A 20,419-nucleotide genomic window follows, 5' to 3' on the forward strand; every position below is an offset into this window, starting at 1 on the left:
AATTTGCATACAACAATAGCTATCAAGCTAGTATCCAAATGGCCCCGTATAAAGCACTGTATGGGAGGAAATGTAGAACTCCAGTGTGCTGGACTGAATTGGGCGAAGACAAACTGGTGGGGCCAGACCTGGTGAAACAGACTGAGGAGAAAGTGAAACTAATCAAAGCTAATCTGAAGGTTGCCTCAGATAGACAGAAATCTTATGCCGACTTGAAGGGAAAAGAAATAGAATATGCGGTTGGCGACAAAGTGTTCCTCATGGTGTCACCGTGGAAGAAGGTATTGAGGTTTGGAAGAAAAGGTAAGTTAAGCCCTAGGTTCAATGGCCCATATGAAGTCATTGAACGTGTGGGTCCAGTGGCCTATAGGATAGCTTTACCACCAGAGCTGGACAAGATCCAGAATGTGTTCCACGTGTCTATGCTCAGAAGATACCGCTCAGATCCTTTACATGTCATCTCCAGGGAAGAAATTGAAATACAACCGGATTTGACATATGAAGAAGAACCTCTACGGATCCTAGCTCGGGAAGTAATAGAATTGAGGAACAAGCAGATTCCTCTGGTGAAAGTGCTTTGGAGGCACCACAACACCGAGGAGGCAACTTGGGAAAGTGAAGAGACGATGAGGTAACAGTTCCCTCAACTGTTTGCATCAGGTAAATTTCGAGGACGAAATTTAAATTAGAGGGGAAGAGTTGTAACACCCTCCCGGTAGCAACTCCTTACATTCTACTGTTCCGGTGACCGGTGTCGGTCTGGACAGTTAGAACGTTCGAAAAAATATTTAAATTAAAGTGAGGGATCATAATTAACACAAATATTAATAAGAAAAATTTAGTAAAAATTTTAGAAATAAAATACAACTAAGTCAAATGAGCCGGTGCCCAAGTGATGGGTAACCCAGAGGGAAGTTGCTGTTCTCGCAACTAGGAGCCCTAGACCCAGGTAAAAATTCATAAAATAAATTTTGGGACTCCAGAAAAGGGTCATTGAGGTTCCTATGGCATTAGAATGCCAATAAAATATTTAGAAAAATTTTTCAATCGGTACAGACAATTTTGACCCGTTAAGCCAAACGGAGGGCATTTTGGTCATTTTGCCTGCAGAGACGGTTTTTGGCCGACTTGTCCAGTTAAGTAAATAATTATTATGACATAAAACATGAATTAATATTTATGAGAAAATAATCAAAAAAATGAGTGAAAGAAATAAAGAAAAGAAAAGAAATAAGATTAATATATATAAATGATGTCATGATGACCTCAATTAAAATTTTTAAACCAATGGGAGATTAACAAGTTTTATTAAGGGATAAGAAAGATATAAAATAAGGCCAAATAATAGGAAGAAATTATCATCTTCCTCTTTGTTTCCCATGGCCGGCACCATTCCAACACTTTCTTCCTCCATTATTGCTCAAATTGACCTTGAAATCTCCCAAAATCCAACCTTAAAATTCTAATATCCTTTCACAAAAATTCATCCCCACATCACAAGGCAACTCTAGGCAGCCATAAGAAGTAGAAATTCTAAGGAGAATACAAGTCCAAGAAGTGCCACTTAAAGGTTAGTGCACATATATACCTAAAACTATTTATTTCCATGTTAGAGACTAAAAAGGAGTAAGAAATTGTAAGTCAAATGAACACAATTTATGTGTATGTATACCATGAATTTCGGCAGCCCTAAGGAAGGAACAAGATTGAGTGTTTTGATGGACTAGGAGTGAACTAGAGATTATGTTTAAAGTATGTAATTATAAAGATAATGAATTAGTTGGTTAATTAAGGTATGTTGTGAAAACTCATAATGGGAATTAGGGTTTTGGGAGAAAAATTGGACTTTGCTTATGAAATTGTTAAAGAACATTCTAATGGTCAATTAGTGACCATTTGAGGTAAGTTGACCATAATTTGGAGTGAACTATTGCATGGCAAACTGAAAAGGATAGGCTGCCTAGTGACAGCAGCAGGGAGGCTGTGAGTCCAGCCTGTTTGGACTGCCATATCTTTGGCTGTGTAGGTTCAATTGGTGTTTGGCCAATTGGACATGAAACTAGACATATAATGACACAATGTTTCTGAAGAAACCATGCCCAAAAGACCAAAGCAAGTGGACCAAAAGTTGGCCCCAATCCGGATACCCTGCAAGCAGATTCTGCAGAATGACCAAATGAACAGTAACTGTTCATTTGGCCATAACTCACTGTAAAATGGTCCATTTGACCTGAAATTTTTACAGCAACTAGATAAGATATAGACAAACAACTTTCATGAAGAAACCTACCCCAACTTATGACCAGCACCTATCCAACAAGGCACTCACAACACTTTCATCAGATCAGTAGATTTGATAAATTCTGCAGTTTTCAAATCCGGCCAGCTGTGGTTTTTGGACCACATCTGGAGCTACGAAACTCCAAATGGAGTGATTCAAAAAAAGAAATTCAACTAGACAAAATAAGGAACAAAACTTTCATGATTGCCATTTCCTCAAATTTCCACTGTAATAGTCCCTAATGGTACAAAAATTGAAAATTCTGCCCCTTAGTGCTAAGTTTGGAAATGGATTTGGTGATTAATTCCAACAAGTTTTAAATGCAAAATGTGGTACATTGGAAGTGTTAAAACTAATACACCTATTTTCTATCCAAAAGTCAACATTTTTGTTGACTAATGAAGTGAATAGTGACACCAAAACTTGAAATTCACAAATTGAAGAATTTTAAAGTATCAAATGCCCTAGTATACCTAACAAGATTGGTTTGGATAGTTTGGCATGCCAATAGGGCTCAGTTAGCAGTACTGCACATGGCATTATTCCATTATGTGATTTTATGGCTTTTAGCCATTTTGATATTGTGTTGAGACTTGGCCTCGTGCCTAATATTATTTACAGCTTGTTAGCTATTCTGTTGCACACCGGGAGATACATATGTGACCGATGGTGTGACGGCCCGAGGTACTTGATACCCAGTGCCAGTTTACCCATTTATCCAGTCCAGTCGTCCAGTATAGGTTACTTGGGCAACCAAATGAATGAAAATGGACAAAGTTAAAGAAATAAATCAATATAACAAATACAAAACAAATAAGACATATACATTCAATACATATTTATTTTCTGCTATTTTCTTTTATTTTATTATTGCACCACTAAGCATCATTGCTTAGCACGTTGCTTTTGCCACCCGAAGGTTCTGGAGATACAGATCGAGACCCCAGTAGATCGCAGGGTGAGTCCATCCTGCAGCCCTGCATAGTATCCGTGTCACCTCACCATCTACAGTGCATTGGTAGGACACTAGGCTTCATTTTGGTATTTTGTAATCGATTTTTATTTTCCTTTGTGCAAATGAAACTTATGTAATGTATTTTGATTTTCATGTAAATAATGAAAATTGTGTTGGTGAATGGAAAATGTGAATTGTACTTGATTATCACATTAGATGAATGATTGAGAAATGAAACTTAAAAATACTGAGATTTTGATATGGGAGTTGAGATGATTGAATATGATTATAGGAAGTGTTTTTCACAGGTTCCAAAGAACTGTTTTCTCCATTTTTAGCCGGTACTCTGCCGGATTTTCTATAAAATTTTCGGAACCTTAAATAAATAAAAATTTCGATAAATGGCTCAAATATATTATATTTCACAAGTTATATTCAAAATCATGATAAAAAATTAATTAAGGTAAAATAGAGTGTGCCGGTACACTGTGTGACATTGCTTACTCGGATATACTGTACACGGGTAAGGGGTGTCACAATGGACTAGAATGTTCAGAGGACCAATGACTAGATAAATGATTCTAACATGACCTCAAGGGTCATTCAAGGAGGAACATGACCCGAAATATTAGACAACACAATAGTAAGAGGAGATTGGTGTTATACAAACAAATTAAACGTTGTATTAGATTGTTAAAAGTCTTATACAAATTTGAGGAAAAGAAGATTATATGATCATATAGAAAGGAGAAAGTAAGCGTATGACTATTGTAAGATGGCTATTGGGTAAAATTTCATGGACGAAATTTATTTTAAGGGGGGGAGAATTGTAACACCCCTATGTTCGGTAATGCGTTCTACTGTTCAGGTGACCAGTGTTGTCCGGACAGCTAGGATGCCTAGAACTACACTTCGGTATGAGTGAGGAGACATTAAATAATGAAATACAAGAAAAGAAAATACAAGAAAAACAAAGGAAAAATAATAGTAAAGAAATGCAACCAAGTTAAGCGAGCCGAGAACCCTAGCGATGGGTGACCGCACCGGGAAGTCACGGCGTGGACCGTTGACTAGTCCTGGACCGCGGGGAACCCTGGAAAATATTTTTAGGACTTAAATAGACCCCTATTGAAGTATAAATACCATAAGAAATATTAAATGAAAATTAAATAATTAGTACAAAGAAAAGTGAGAAATCGAAAAACGGACAAAACCCGGTGTTACCAAAAAATCGGGAATGCAACCCGAACAGGGGCATTGTGGTCATTTGACACTTCGAGTTGTCTTTTGACCTAAATGTCTATTAAAAATAAATGATATTAAACTTTGAAAATGCAATGAAAAATAAAAATATGGTACATAATATAAAAGTGGAAATAATGAGGTAAATTTTGCAAATTTGATAACTTTAATTAACTAAGTAATTTTCTAAAGTTAGTGGTCCACTAACTCATATTGTGGGACACCTTTATAATGCATTTGGACAGATTTAAACTTCATCTTCAACCTCATTTGAACACCAGCAGAAAATAACTCCCATTGAAGCTCCCATGGCCGCCCCATTTTTCCACCTTCATCTACCCATGATCCAACCATGGAAACCTCAAGCTTCCTTCACTAAAATTGCTCTACATCACTTGGGCAGTAGATAGGCAGCAAGAAGACCAAGTTTTGGAGAGATTTTGAAGAGTTTCTAAAGTGGTAAGTTTATGTTTTTTGTTAGTGCTTCATTAAAGTTAGTAAGGAGGTTATGGGTACTTGAATTTTGGAAAGAATTTTGAGGTTTGATGTTTAAAGGGAGAGCTGTATTTTTGGCAGCCATGGAAACTCCTTGAAGACAGTTTATTCTTGCTTGTAAATGGTAGATTAAAGGGTTGATTATGTGTTTATATGTGTAGAAATAAATTGGGTGATGTATATTTAGAATATGTAAATGTGAAATGAAATTTAAAGCTTGGAAATTAATGGATTGTAAACGTACCATTGTGGCAGTTTGCTAACTCTTGAAGAATGTTGGAATTCATGCTTGGTTTATGGAATAATGATGTTAAAATGTGTTGGTTGTTATGGCAGTTTGAGTGTGTGTAAAGTGGTGTGAAGTGGGATATGTAAATGAGCATAAAAAGGTGATTGAATTGTTGTAAATTGGATTGAAAAATTCTGCACTTGTTGGTGTATGTTGAATGTAATTGTAAGCTGCCAAAATGACCTATAATGTGTTGTGAATTATGTTTAGGTTGTGGTACAACCAGAATTGGTTTGAATGTTAAGTTTGGTGAGTGTTAAAAGTGATGCTTGATGTATATGCAAGAAATGCAATAAGGCAGTTTGTGTTTTAGGCCTATAACTTTAAGTGTGTGGCTCCAATTGCGATGAGACCAATTGGAGGTGAAACTAGACACAAAATGTGCCACCTTTCATGAAGAAAGCTTGCCAAAATTCTGCTTGCAAGGTAGCTTGAAAAATGACCAAATCCGGATTAAGTGCAATTGAGGCCTGAAATTTGACCATTTGGGCAGCAGTTAGTATTTAGGCCATAACTCACTCAAAACAGGTCCAATTGACCTGAAATTTTAACCATGAATAGTTAATACCCATATCTACAAGTCTTATGAAGACACCAAAGCCCAGAAATGACCATAAGTAAGTCAAAAAGCTTGCACAAGTTCGGGTCCAAAAACTGGCCGAACCTAAAATGACCTAAAGTGACCTAAAATGACCAATTTTGGTGCAATTGGACCAGCAATAGTAAAATGACCATAACTTGGTCTACATAACTCAGAATGACCTGAAATTTTGCCCCGCGTTCCATAAGACATAGATCTACAAGTTTGTAGTTTAGACCAAAACCCGAAAACTGAGGGAACTAGGTCGTCCGGCCAGGTCAAACTAGTATCCCGGAATCTAGCTAATTGCAAGAAAATGCAGTATACACAGAAATGAACTTGGTAACATGTACCAACCCTAAAAGACTATTGAATGTGACATGTTAGTAACATTAAAACCTAACTTACCTAGAACGCATCAAGGGTCAACATATTAGGTTGACTAAGGAAATAATAGAATTCGATAAATTAATTATTGAACCTTATTCTTAGAGACAGTTTAAATGAGTACTGAAACACTTCAAATTGTGTTTCTCAATTAGTAAAGACTCAGGGAAGGGGAAGGAAACACTGAGTCAGACCCAAGAGACAGTTATCAGAGGTTTGTGTACAACTAGTTTTTAACTGATTTTGTTTGAATATTTCATATGATTAAATGACATACTTTTCTTATGTATTATGTTTAATAAGCATTGGATTTAATTCAATGATTATTGAAATTGTTATAGTATGTATGAATTTAGCTTTGTGAAATGGTATTTCCACAAGTATTAAGCATTGTTATGGATTGAATAAATTATGTTTTGGAAAATTGTGATAGAACATGTTTTGAATTGTGATGGTAATTTTCATGGAAAATGCAAATTTATGATTTGAATTGTGATGAGCATAAAAAATTATTGGATATTGGAATTAAATTTGAATCGAATTATATTATGATTTATACTCACTAAAAGGATTGTGATATTGTTTTATATCTCACTATAGATGCTTGACTAGGTTATTACCCGTCTCTCTCATTTGTTGAGAAGACAATGGAGTTAGTTGTGTTTTGATTACCATGGCACGTGCACAGGCTTAGATTTTCCTCTGATTTGAGGTTAGATCTAAGTTTATTTTATCGTTATGGCCCATGCGGAAGATTCATTATTGTGATGGTACTGTGCACGATGATTCGACCTCCCCGACCATAGGGAGTTAGAATCTGATTCGACCTCCTCGACCATAGGGAGTTAGAGTCACATCGAATATGGCCCTTTCGGATTATTCTTGCTTAGTTAGTGAGATAAAGATTGATTTTTGGGATACAACATGGTTTTTGGGATACAACATGGCTTTTGAGACACAGAATGTTTTTGAACAGTAAAGAATTGTGATTTCATTTATGATTTATGTATAATTGATTTTGTTGGAACTACCTTAAATGGTTAGTCATGATTTGATAAATTGAATTTCGTGATCAAAGTCATTTTATACAAATGATTTACAATAATGGCAATGAATATTTTGAGTTTTGGAATTTGATGAGTATTCAAATTTCCAAATTATTTACTGTAAATTTTGTCAATGTATATTGTACTATGTTTTAAATTATAGTTGTGCACCACTGAGTGCACCACTCAGCGATAGCTTTGTATGCTGTCGCAGGTAAGAAGAGCATAGAGCAGTGAGTAAGTTTTTTGAAGACACTTTCAGATCAGCTCCAGGTATATCATAGGTATACCCATGTACATAGGTTTTGATGTATGCATGTAATAATATGTATGTAAATTATTTGAGCAGTTATATAAAAATTCTTGTAAAACATTTTGGTATGTAATTAAATGTAAATTATTGTAAATATAAATTTGAGATTTCATTTACTTGAATAGTGTTGTAATATAAATTTTGAGTCTTATAATCAATAAAATATTTCTTCATGATGAGATTGGTTTGAACATGAATTGATTGTTTATTGAGAATTGAATTGTGAATTGAAATAAAGTTTATTGGAGTTATATTTGAGAAAACATATTGGGAGCATTTCTTTTGCAGGATTGAAGAACTGTTTTCTCAAAATACAGCCGGCACTTTGCCGAAATTTAAAAAAAAAAAAAATTTATAACACCAGATTTTAATCTATGACTTAAATTTGCCGAAAATTGTTTTAAAATCCCTTGTAGTATATTTAATGGATTATCGGTAGGAGAAGTACGGTAATTCATTAGGTATACTACGAGATCATGTTACATCTTATAGAGGAGTAGGGTGTGACACGAAAACCGAGGAAACTAGGTCGTCCGGCTAGGTCAAACTAGTATCCCAGAATCCAGCAAATTGCAAGAAAATGCAATATACAAGAAAATGAATTTGGTAACATGTACCAACCCTAAAAGACTATTGAATGTGACAAATGAGTAACATTAAAACCTAATTTACCTAGAATGCATCGAGGGTCGACATATTTGGTTGACTAAGCAAATAGTAGAATTCAGTGAATTAATTATCAAGCATTATCGTTAGAGACAGGTTAAATGAGTACTGAAACACCTCAAATTGTGTTTCTCAGTTAGCAAAGACTCAGGGAAAGGGGAGAAAACACTGAGTCAAGGCCAGGAGACAGTTATCAGAGGTTTGTGCACAACAGCTATTTCTTTTGAATTTTTCAATTAAAATGAATTATGACTATTTGTACATTATTGTTTTAAATTGTGGAAATGTGTTTGAATGGATACTTATTGCTTGAAAAACATTGTAAACGGTTTAAAACTGTGAAAATTTGTTTGAATGATATTGATGGATACTTATTGATTAAAAAGCATTGGAAATGGTTTGAAACCACCGCTATCATGTATATTGATTGTATTCCTCACTAGCTTGTCTAGTGGGACGAATTGAATTCCCTCTCTGGCTGAAGTGTTGAGGTGTGTGCCTGTTGAGGACGAATCGAATGAGTACTCATATTTCTGCTGGCTAGATATGTTGTTCCTCATTAGCCATCGGCTTCTGGGACGAATTGAATACCTCATTAGCCATCGGCTCTTGGGACGAATTGAACTTTGGAACATGATTAAGCTATGTGTGATTTATTGATATGTATTGTAAGATTGTGAAATGGAGTTTAAATTCTTATTGACATTCATTGTTTTTTGAATTTAACTATGTTTTGATTTTTGAGATTTATTGTGATATTATAAAATAGAGTTTAAATTCCTTATGACATTTATTGTTTTGAATCTAACTATGGTTTTAAGTATCCACTATTTATATGATTTATGAATTGTGGTTTAAAGTTGTATTTGGTAAATCTTGTGCACCACTGAGACATTGTCTCAGAGATAGCATTTCATTGCTATCACAGGTAGACAGACGGACAGGGCAGCAGACTAGGCTGCTAGAGCATTCAGCGAGAGAGCATCGGGTATATTGAGTATACTCCATTTTGCATTTTGTACTGTAATGTATATTCACTGTTTGTATATTTCTTTCTTGGTTTTGAGCAGTTGTAAATTAAAATTGTACATTAAAGTTGCAAAATAAATTATGAGTTATTTTGACTTGTAAAAATTGTATTATATTTCTTGGCTAGCCCTGGACCGTTGGCTAGCCCTGGACCCCGGGGAACCCTGGAAAATATTTTTAGGACTTAAATAGACACCTATTGAAATACAAATACCATTAGAAATACTAAGGAAAAATTAATTAATTAGTACAAAGAAAAGTGAGAAATCGAAAAATGGACAAAACCCGGTGTTATCGAAAAATCAGGAATGCAACCCGAACAGGGGCATTGTGGTCATTTAATATCCCGAGTTGTCTTTTGACCTAAATGTCCATTAAAAATAAATAATATTACACTTGAAAAATGTCATGAAAAATTAAATTAGGGGTACCTAATGTAAATAGCCAAAAGTGGAGTATAAGTTGGATAATTAGCACTTAAATCATATTTAATTATTTTCTTAGGTGAGTGGACCACTAAGGATTTAAAATATGCATTAAGTGGGCAGATTACCTCCACTCACACTTCATCTTTAACCTTAAAAATCACCATTGCCGAAATGAACTGCAACAAAATCCTCCCATGGCCGCCCCATTTGCATGCCACACTCCACCCATTTTCAAGTTGAATTTTCCTTACTTGTCTTAAGTAATTTTGATCCCCACCTCACAAGGAAGAAGTAGATATGAAAATCAAGGGAGTTTAGTGAAGATTTAAAAAGCCTCATCCATAGGTAAGTTTGAGTTTTTGATTGTAACTTTGTTAAAGTTTGTAAGGATGTTATGGGCATTTGATTTATGGAGAGATTTTGAAATTTTGGTGAATTGTTGTTATGCACTAGTTAGGCATCCATGGCAACTTAAGAATTTGAATTATTTTCACATGCATTTGATGGGTATTAGTGTTGATTAAAGTAAATCAAAGTTTAGTAAGTTAGTTATTGATGTATGTTAAATTGAACACTTGAATTGGAAATTTTTGTTGAATTTGGAATTATATGTGTGATTGTCTAAATGGACAGCCATGGGATTGTACACTAAATGAAATATAATTACATGTATTATGGAGAATTAACTTTGGCTAATGTGATTCAAAGTTTGGTAAGTTAACTTCATGTATGTGGAATGGTGACCAAGTGAAAAATTTGAGTTTGAAGACAATTATGGAGGTGTACCATTGTGGCAGTTTGTTAATTCTTGAAGAATGTTGGAATTAATGCTTGGTTTATGGAATAATGATGTTAAATTGTATTGGTTATTATGGCAGTTTGGGTATGTGTGTGATGGTGTGAAGTTGGACATGTAAAAGTGTTATGGTTAGGTGATTGAATTGTTGTAAATTTGGTTTGAAAATTCTATACTAAATTGTGCACATTGAATGTAATTGTTGTGAATTATGTTTAGGTTATGGTACAACCAGAATTGGCTTGAATGTTGACGTTTGGTAAGTGTTAAAAGTGATCCTTTATGTGTATGAAGGAAATGCAATAAGGCAGTTTGAGTTTTAGGCCTAGAACTTTAAGTGTGTGGCTCCAATTGGTATGAGACCAATTGGAGTTGAAACTAGGCACAAAATGTGCCAACTTTCATGAAGGAAGCATGCCAAATTCTGCTTGCAAGGTAGCTTGAAAAATGACCAAATCCGGATTAAGTGCAAATAAGGCCTGAAAAGTTACCATTTGGGCAGCAGTTAGTGTTTAGGCCATAACTCACTCAAAACAAGTCCAATTGACCTGAAATTTTGACCATGAATAGTTAAGACCCATATCTACAAGTCTTATGAAGACACCAAAGCCCAGAAATGACCATAAGCAAGTCAAACAGCTTGCACAAATTCGGGTCCAAAAACTGGCCGAACCAAAATTGACCTAAAATGACCTAAAATGACCAATTTTAGTGCAATTTGACCAGCAATAGTAAAATGACCATAACTTGGTCTACATAACTCAGAATGACCCGAAATTTTGCCCCACGTTCCATAAGACATAGATCTACAACTTTTTAGTTTTGACTGAAACCCGAAAACCGAGGGAACTAGGTCGTCCGGCTAGGTCAAACTAGTATCCCGGAATCTAGCAAATTGCAAGAAAATGCAATATACAAGCAAATGAATTTGGTAACATGTACCAACCCTAAAAGACTATTGAATGTGACAAATTAGTAACATTAAAACCTACTTTACCTAGAATGCATCGAGGGTCGACATATTAGGTTGACTAAGCAAATAGTAGAATTCAGTGAATTAATTATCAAGCATTATCGTTAGAGACAGTTTAAATGAGTACTGAAACACCTCAAATTATGTTTTTCAGTTAGCAAAGACTTAGGGAAAGGCGAGGAAACACTGAGTCAATGCCAAGAGACAGTTATTAGAGGTTTGTGCACAACAGCTATTTATTTTGAATTTTTTAATTGAAATGAATTATGACTATTTTTACATTATTGTTTTAAATTGTGAAAATGTGTTTGAGTGGATACTTATTGCTTGAAAAACATTATAAATGGTTTGAAACTGTGAAAATTTGTTTGAATGATATTGATGGATACTTATTGATTGAAAAGCATTTGGAAATGGTTTCAAACCACTGCTATCATGTATATTGATTGTATTCCTCACTAGCTTGTCTAGTGGGACGAATTGAATTCCCTCTCTGGCTGAAGTGTTGAGGTGTCTGCCTGTTGAGGACGAATCGAATGAGTACTCATATTTTTGCTAGCTAGCTATGTTATTCCTCATTAGCCATCGGCTTCTGGGACGAATTGAATACCTCATTAGCCATCGGCTTTTGGGACGAATTGAACTTTGGAACATGATTAAACTATGTGTAATTTATTGATATGTATTGTAAGATTGTGAAATGGAGTTTAAATTCTTATTGACATTCACTGTCTTTTGAATTTAACTATGTTTTGATTTTTGAGATTTATTGTGATATTGTAAAATAGAGTTTAAATTCCTTATGACATTTATTGTCTTGAATCTAACTATGGTTTTAACTATCCACTATTTATATGATTTATGAATTGTGGTTTAAAGTTGTATTTGGTAAATGTTGTGCACCACTGAGACATTGTCTTAGCGATAGCTTTCATTCTTTATCCTTGAGTAGACAGACGACAGTGAGACAGTACTTGAGCATTCAGCGAGAGAGCATTGGGTATATTGAGTATACTCCATTTCGCATTTTGTACTGTAATGTATATTCACTGTATGTATATTTTGTACTTGATTTTGAGCAGTTGTAAATTAAAATTGTACATTAAAGTTGCAAAATAAATAATGAGTTATTTTGACTTGTAAAAATTATATTATATTTCTTGTATCTCAGTTTTTAAAAAATTATTGTGGATTTGTGTTGAATTATGTTGGAGTTTGAGATTGAGAAAAATATTGAAGTGCTTTCTACAGGTTTTTGAAGAACTGTTTTATCCAAATTATAGAGGGCACTCTGCCAAAATTTTTACAGAAATTACTAATAGTCTAAATGTGTTAGCTAATTCACTTCAGTTCAAAAAAATTTTTTAACACCTGTAAATAGTGCTCACCACTGTAAAAGAAGTAAAAAAAGTTTTGAAAATCCCTTATAGTGTATTTAATGGGTTATCAGTAGGCGAAGTTGGTAATTCATTAGGCATACTACAGGATCATGTTATGCCTTACAGAGGGGTAGGGTGTGACATAAAACCCAAGCTGTAGATGAACTATGAGTAAAATCAGAATCTAAATAACAAGATATGGACATACCTTCCGAAGGTCTATCCTTCTTGTCCTTCAGAGAAGCAAGATACTCTAGGCAGTTCCTTTTCCAGTGCCCATCCTTCTGGTAGTGGAAACACTTTCCTTTGCCTCCATCAGCTTTAGTCTTCCCTTTCTGTTTAGCTATTTGCTTGGAAGGACCAGGAATTTGAGGTTTCTTTTTCTTATTGCCCTTCTTCTTGTTGGACTTTCCAGTAGAAGAAGATGCAATCAAAGCTACCTCTTTTCCTTTATTGTCCGGCATATTCTTTTGGGCAATAACCAGCATGTTGAGTAAACCAGCAAAGGTGCATTCCTATTTAGTCATATGGAAATTTGTCACAAAATTCCCAAAAGACTTAGGAAGGGACTGAAGGATCAAATCCGTCTGCAGTTAGAAATCCATGTTAAAGTCAAAGTGTTCCAACTACTCAATCAGCCGAATCATCTTGTGGACATGATCCCCAACATTCTGTCCCTCAGACATCCTCATGCGAAATAGCTGTATAGATATCTCATACCTAGCATTCCTACTGTGCTCACCATACAACTCTTGTAGGTGAAGGAGGATCTCATTCGCACACTTCATGTTTTCATGCTACTTTTGTAACTCATTACTCATAAAAGCAAGCATGTAACACTTAGCTCTCAAATCATGCTCCTTCCACTTGTCCAAAGTTTCATGTTCCTCTTGAGTGGCCTCTGGAGGTAAGGGACCAGAAACATTTTGTTAGTAGTATGCCTTAGAGCATATCATTTAGTATGTATCTTGTACATGTTTTTATTAATAAAAAACATTTCCACTTTTCCATTTACATAATATATTTATGTGTAATAGAAAAGGTCTGTTGATATTTTGTTAGAAATTATATTCTTAAGTTGTTAAGAATATGAGTGACAGTATTTCTAGTACAAAGTATCATAAATAGGTTCACAATCGAGGATACTTCATAATAAGGACATGGCTTATCCAGAAAGATTGTATTCATGTTTGTTCCCAAGTTATTTATATGAGATATAAATAAGATGGAATGGTGAGTCTCATGCCATATGATAAACATGATAGGCACTTATAAATGATAAGTAGGCCGAACCAGTGACACTTATGACAAGCACATGGAGTTTACTCTTGTCAATATTTTGTCATAAATCATATCAGGGTATATAATCTTTAGACTTGAGATAGCACAGTTATCTTGTATATAGGTAGTTTGAGTTTGATACTGCTTTCATACTTGTACTGTGTATGGGTATATGGGATGTGTTGGCTCCTACTAGTTATATATGGAGGTAGGTGTTGATCAAGATGGAATCTGTTCCTCTAAGTAAATAGAGATAAAATCCTATGTTCATTTAATTTTTCTTGATGTTTCAAGTTCCTGGCCAGGACAGATAGATTTAATCAGAAAAGAGTTTCTGAAGAGAAAATCTTTTTAATCAAGAACTAGAGTTAAAAGAGAACATAATATTCATAGCAAATGGAGTTTGAAATAAACCATGACTCCAGCTTGAGTTGGGATTTTGTAACAGAGAGATTCTAGTGCATGGTAACATATGATTATAGGTTTATTTAAGGTAAACCTTATTACTAATTGGGTGGCTATGGCATGCTATGCTAGGTGTTGACCATGGTCTATGAGGTGCATAAAATGATTTAGAGAAATCATTTATGGTAAGAATGAGTTGTGATGATAGTAAGAGTTAATATCATGTCTCATTACCAATTAGTGATGAGTCTAGTAAGTCACACACATACACAAGTTATCACCTAATTAAATATGATCTAATCAATTAATTAAAGAGTTTAACTGATTAATTAAATAGGTTTGGTTTGCAATTAGATTGCAAAGTCCCTAGCATGACTTGAAACCAAATCTAGATTATTGGATGCATAGTATAAGTTAACTTTATATTTAAAGTGTTTAAATATGAATTTAATTAATAATAAATTAATTAATAGAGATTAATTAATTAATTTATATTTGATATAAATTGATTAGAATAAGAGAAATAATTATTTTGCATTGAGAACTCAAAATTAAGACACAGGGGCATTTTGGTCATTTCACAGGGTGACATGTGGTACCATGAGATGGTGACACATGGCATTATAAGTGTTGTTATGAAAAGAAAAACAATACAACCAGTAGCTATCTTCCTTTGTGCCGCCACCTTGAAGTTTCCCTTCTCTTCTTCTTCATGTCTCACCAATTCCAAGAGATTAGCAAACAATCTCTTGAATTAAAAATATTAGAAATTGTTTTAGTGTCCTGTTTACATCTTTAATCTCTTAAAAGGCAAAAATTGATTTTCTAATTAATAAAAAAAGTTTTAGAAGCTATTCAAGGGTTGCCATAGGTGTTCTTGGTGTGGGCAAGCCAGAGGGACAACATCTGGTGTCCTGAAGACGAATCTCAAAGGTGCAAATACACTACAGTGCATCAAGAGGTTATAGTATTTGTTCTTGATTTAATATAGGGTTCTAAAATTAATATGATTAATTCTAAAATCTTAAATGTCAAATACAGATCCAAAAACATATTAAAAGTATTTTAATATGCTGTTTATCATTGAAATGAAATAGATAAAAAAAAAATCTTGCATGATGCATGTGACCCTAGGTGAAAATTTTTGAATTCAATGATATAAACTTGTGTTTTTCACGCTTCCGCTCCTTCAATTTGTATCAGAGCTACTATATTTGCCATTTAGATTGTTGATTACATGATTTAATTGTGTGATTTGATCATGAGATGATTAATCCATTGCTGGTTGCAAAGGATGTGTGGCGGCATGCTTGAAGAACACTATCTTTGGTGTGCTAATATTGGCTTCCATGGGTGGCTCAAGGTTTGGCTTTTTAATTTGCAATTCTTGTATGATCTAAAAGCTCATCCTATGTCTAATTAAATTATTTAATTAGAATTTTAATCACACAATTAAATTTTGATTCAAATCAGAATTTTAAAAATTGGTTGAATGTAATTCAAATCTGAATTTTAAAAGTTATTTGAATGTGATTCAAATCTCGATTTTTAAAGTTGTTTGAATCATATTTAAATCTGATTTTTTAAAGTTGTTTGAATAATATTCATATCTGAATTTTTAAAAATTGTTCGAATGTGATTCAAATCTGATTTTTTAAAAATTGTTTGAATGTGATTCAAATCTGAATTTTTAAGATTGTTTGAATGTGATTCAAATCTGAATTTTTAAATTTATTTGAATGAGATTCAAATATGAATTTTTAAATTTATTTGAATCATATTCAAATCTGGGTTTTTAAGTTGAATATGAGATATTCAATTTAATTTAAGTATGTATGTTTTATTTAATTGTTAAATAGAAATATGCATGATGGATGATCAGGGACTATAAAAGACCAATGTGATTGGATTTATTTCTTTTAAATTTCTTTAGGATTGTAAATTAATTTATTTATTTTAATTTATTTTGGGCATGTATTATTAAGTTTGTAATAATTTTTGGATTGTAATTTCATTTATTTAAGTTCTTGTAAATTCGCCTTGGTATGCCAAGGATTACTATGTAATATTGGATTGCAAGAAGTTCAAGGAGGTCAAGAGCATTGGTGGACCAGTGGGAGGAATTCAAGATCAAGTATTGATTATGTACTCCTTCAGCAACTCTTGTAAAATGAATGAATGAAATGCACCTAAGAATGCCCTAATTCAATTCTTGGTAGCTTAGAATTAAATCCCTTAGAAAGTCTATGATCATACCATAGTGAGACCTTAATAGTAATTAGGATGACCATAAAATCTTCCAAAGAAATGATTAAGTTGGAAATGCTATAATTAAAGTAATTATAACATAGGCCCTCCATTGAGGCAATTATTTTAAGAAATTTTAAATACTTGCATAAGATGCAATTAATTTAAGAGATTTTCTTAAGAATAATTGTTAAGCATGAGATGTTGTAAATGTGTAAATGGTTTAGAAGTCAATAATGGATGTACTTGAGATTTTGAGCATTATGGGCTAGGTAAAGGATTGAACCTCACATGAGATGTGATGGGCAAGGAATTGCTCACTTATAGTTTATTGTAATTCAAATAATGGATGTACCTGAGGATGATCAATAGAATTATAAGAATTCAATCACCCACTAGAAATCCATCTAACTAGGATTTCCGTTTTCTACTATGGAAGTGTAGGATTCCATAAGTTAGTGGGAGGACCAATTTGATTAAAAGACCATAATCATTTTAGTTAATTACATGATAAATTTACTAATTAATCTAGTTATTTTCTGAAGTTAATTTTCTGATAATAATGAGCATAGAACAACCACCACCATCCAATATCCTTGCAAGCATACTTGATCGCAATAGGTTGACAGCAACTAATCTCTCTGATTGGCTAAGAAATTTGAAACTTGTCCGAAACCTTGAACATATAGGATATGTTCTAGATTCAAATGTTCCCGGTCCCTTACCTCCAGAGGTGACTCAAGAGGAACATGAAACTTTGGACAAGTGGAAGGAGCATGATATGAGAGCTAAGTGTTACATGCTTGCTTCCATGAGTAATGAGTTACAGAAGCAGCATGAGAACATGTAGAGTGCGAGTGAGATCCTCCTTCACCTACAAGAGTTGTATGGTGAGCACAGTAGGAATGCTAGGTATGAGATATCTAGGCAGCTGTTTCGCATAAGGATGTCTGAGAGACAGAATATTGGGGATCATGTCCACAAGATGATTCGGCTGATTGAGCAGTTGGAACATCTTGACTTCAACATGGATTTCCAACTACAGACGGATTTGATCCTTCAGTCCCTTCCTGAGTCTTTTGAGAATTTTGTGACAAATTTCCATATGACTAAAAATGAATGCACCTTAACTGGTTTACTCAACATGCTAGTTATTGCCCAAAAGAATATGCCGACAATAAAGGAAAAGAGGTAGCTTTGATTGCATCTTCTTCTGCTGGAAAGTCTAACAAGAAGAAGGGCAATAAGAAAAAGAAATCTTAGATTCTTGGTACTTCTAAGAAAATAGCTAAACAGAAAGGGAAGACTAAAGCTGATGGAGGCAAAGGAAAGTGTTTCCACTGCCAGAAGGATGGGCCTTTGGAAAAGGCGCGAGTATCTTGCTTCTTTGAAGGACAAGAAGGATAAACCTTCGAAAGGTATGTCTATATCTTGTTATTTAGATTTTGATGATACTCATAGTTCATCTACAGCTTGGGTTTTTGATACTGGTGCCAATTCTCACATTTCTAATGATATGCAGGAACTAGCAAATAGTAGCAGCTTGCATTCTCGATATGTTAGACTCCGGATTAGCAATGGCTCAACTGTTGAAGCTTTAGCTATAGGATCTAAATCTTTTTACATGTCTGGACATATTTTATATTTGGATAATATTTTATATGTATCTGATGCTTTTAAGAACATCATTTCTATATCTAGTTTGAATAGAAATGGCTATGAATTTCAGTTTACAGATGATGTTTGCAATATTTATTTTGGAAATAAAAGTGTTGGTTCAGGTTATATGAATGATGGTCTTTATTATTTAGATAATAATGACAAACACAAAATGAATGCAAGTGATCTAAATGAATGCAATGCCATGGTGAAAACCAACTCTAGTTCAAAATATGTTTGGCACTTAAGGTTATGTCATGTTGCAGAAGATAGGATTGCAAAATTAGAGACAATGGGGATTCTATCCTCATTGGGCTCTGAGCCTACTCCAACTTGTGAATCTTGCCTTCAGGGTAACATGACTAGATCACCCTTTGTTGGACAAGGACAAGTGATGTATGTGGTCTATTTAAAGAAATGGCTAGAGGCGGTTTTCATTACTTTATTACCTTTACTGATGATAAATAAAGGTTTGGGTATTTATATTTGATGAAATACAAACATGAATCCTTTGAAAAGTTCAAAGAATTTAAATCTGAAGTAGAAAATCAAACAAGAAAGAGTATTAAAGCTCTTCGATCAGATCGTGGAGGTGAATATTTGAGTACTGAATTTGATGAATACTTGAGAGAGCGCAACATTGTTTCCCAGTTGACTCCTCTAGGAATGCCACAGCTGAATGGTGTATCTAAAAGGAGAAATCGTACCGTATTGGATATGGTACTTAGTATGATGAGCTATACTGATATGCCAACCTCCGTTTGGGGATTTGCATTAGCATCAGCTTTGTATATTCTGAATAGGATTCCATCAAAATCAGTTTCTTCCACACCTTATGAGATATGGCATGGAAGGAAACGAAGTCTTAAGCATGTTAAGATTTGGGGTTGTCTAGCTTATATAAAAAAAGCTAAACACTGATAAATTGGAAACCAGATCAGAAAAGGGTCAATTTGTTGGATATCCTAAAGATAGTTTTGGATATTATTTTTATTTACCTATATCACAAAAGGTTGTGATGAGTAGAGACGCTACATTTCTTGAACAACAGTTTGTTCAATAAGGTGGCAAAGGAAGGCAAATAGAGTTGGAATTGGAGAATTTTGACCAACCAACAGATCAGATGGATATAGATCCATCTAGTCAACCTACACCCATTGATGAAACATCTACAGCTATTCCTCGTAGAACAACTAGGGTATCTCACCCACCAGTGAGATATGGTTTCCTTCATGAAGAAGAACAAGAGTTGTCTACTCATGAAGAAGTAGATCATGGAGATGATCCACTTACCTATGAAGAAGCTATATCAGATATAGACTCTTCAAAATGGATTGATGCAAAGAAATATGAAATTGATTCCATGTATAAGAATCAAGTTTGGGATCTTGTTGACCCACCTGAAGGTATTATACCTATAAGGAACAAATGGGTTTTCAAGAAGAAAATTGGTTTTGATGGAAAGGTAGAGACCTATAAGGTAAGGCTAGTAGCGAAATGATTTCGCCAAGGTAAGGAATCAACTATGAGGAGACTTTCTCGCCTATTGCCATGCTTAAATCAATTAGGATTCTAGTAGCAATAGCTGCATGCTATGATTATGAGATTTGGCAGATGGATGTCAAAACAGCTTTTCTCAATGGATACATTGAAGAAAACATTTTCATGGAACAACCTAGGGGTTTTGAATTCCAAGATGGTTCCAATGTATGCAAGCTAAAGCGATCCATTTAAGGGTTAGAGCAAGCTTTGAGGAGTTGGAACATCTGTTTTGATGAAGCCATTAAATCCTTTGGTTTTATCAAAAATGAGGATGAGCCATGTGTATATAAGAAGGTTAGTGATAGTACTATCACTTTCCTTGTCTTATATGTGGATGACATACTGTTGATGGGTAATGACACAGGTATGTTGACAACTGTAAAGGTATGGTTGTCAAACACATTCTCCATGAAAGACTTAGGGGAG

Source organism: Hevea brasiliensis, chromosome 9, assembly GCF_030052815.1.
Source record: "Hevea brasiliensis isolate MT/VB/25A 57/8 chromosome 9, ASM3005281v1, whole genome shotgun sequence".
NCBI classification, from domain to species: Eukaryota; Viridiplantae; Streptophyta; class Magnoliopsida; order Malpighiales; family Euphorbiaceae; genus Hevea; species Hevea brasiliensis.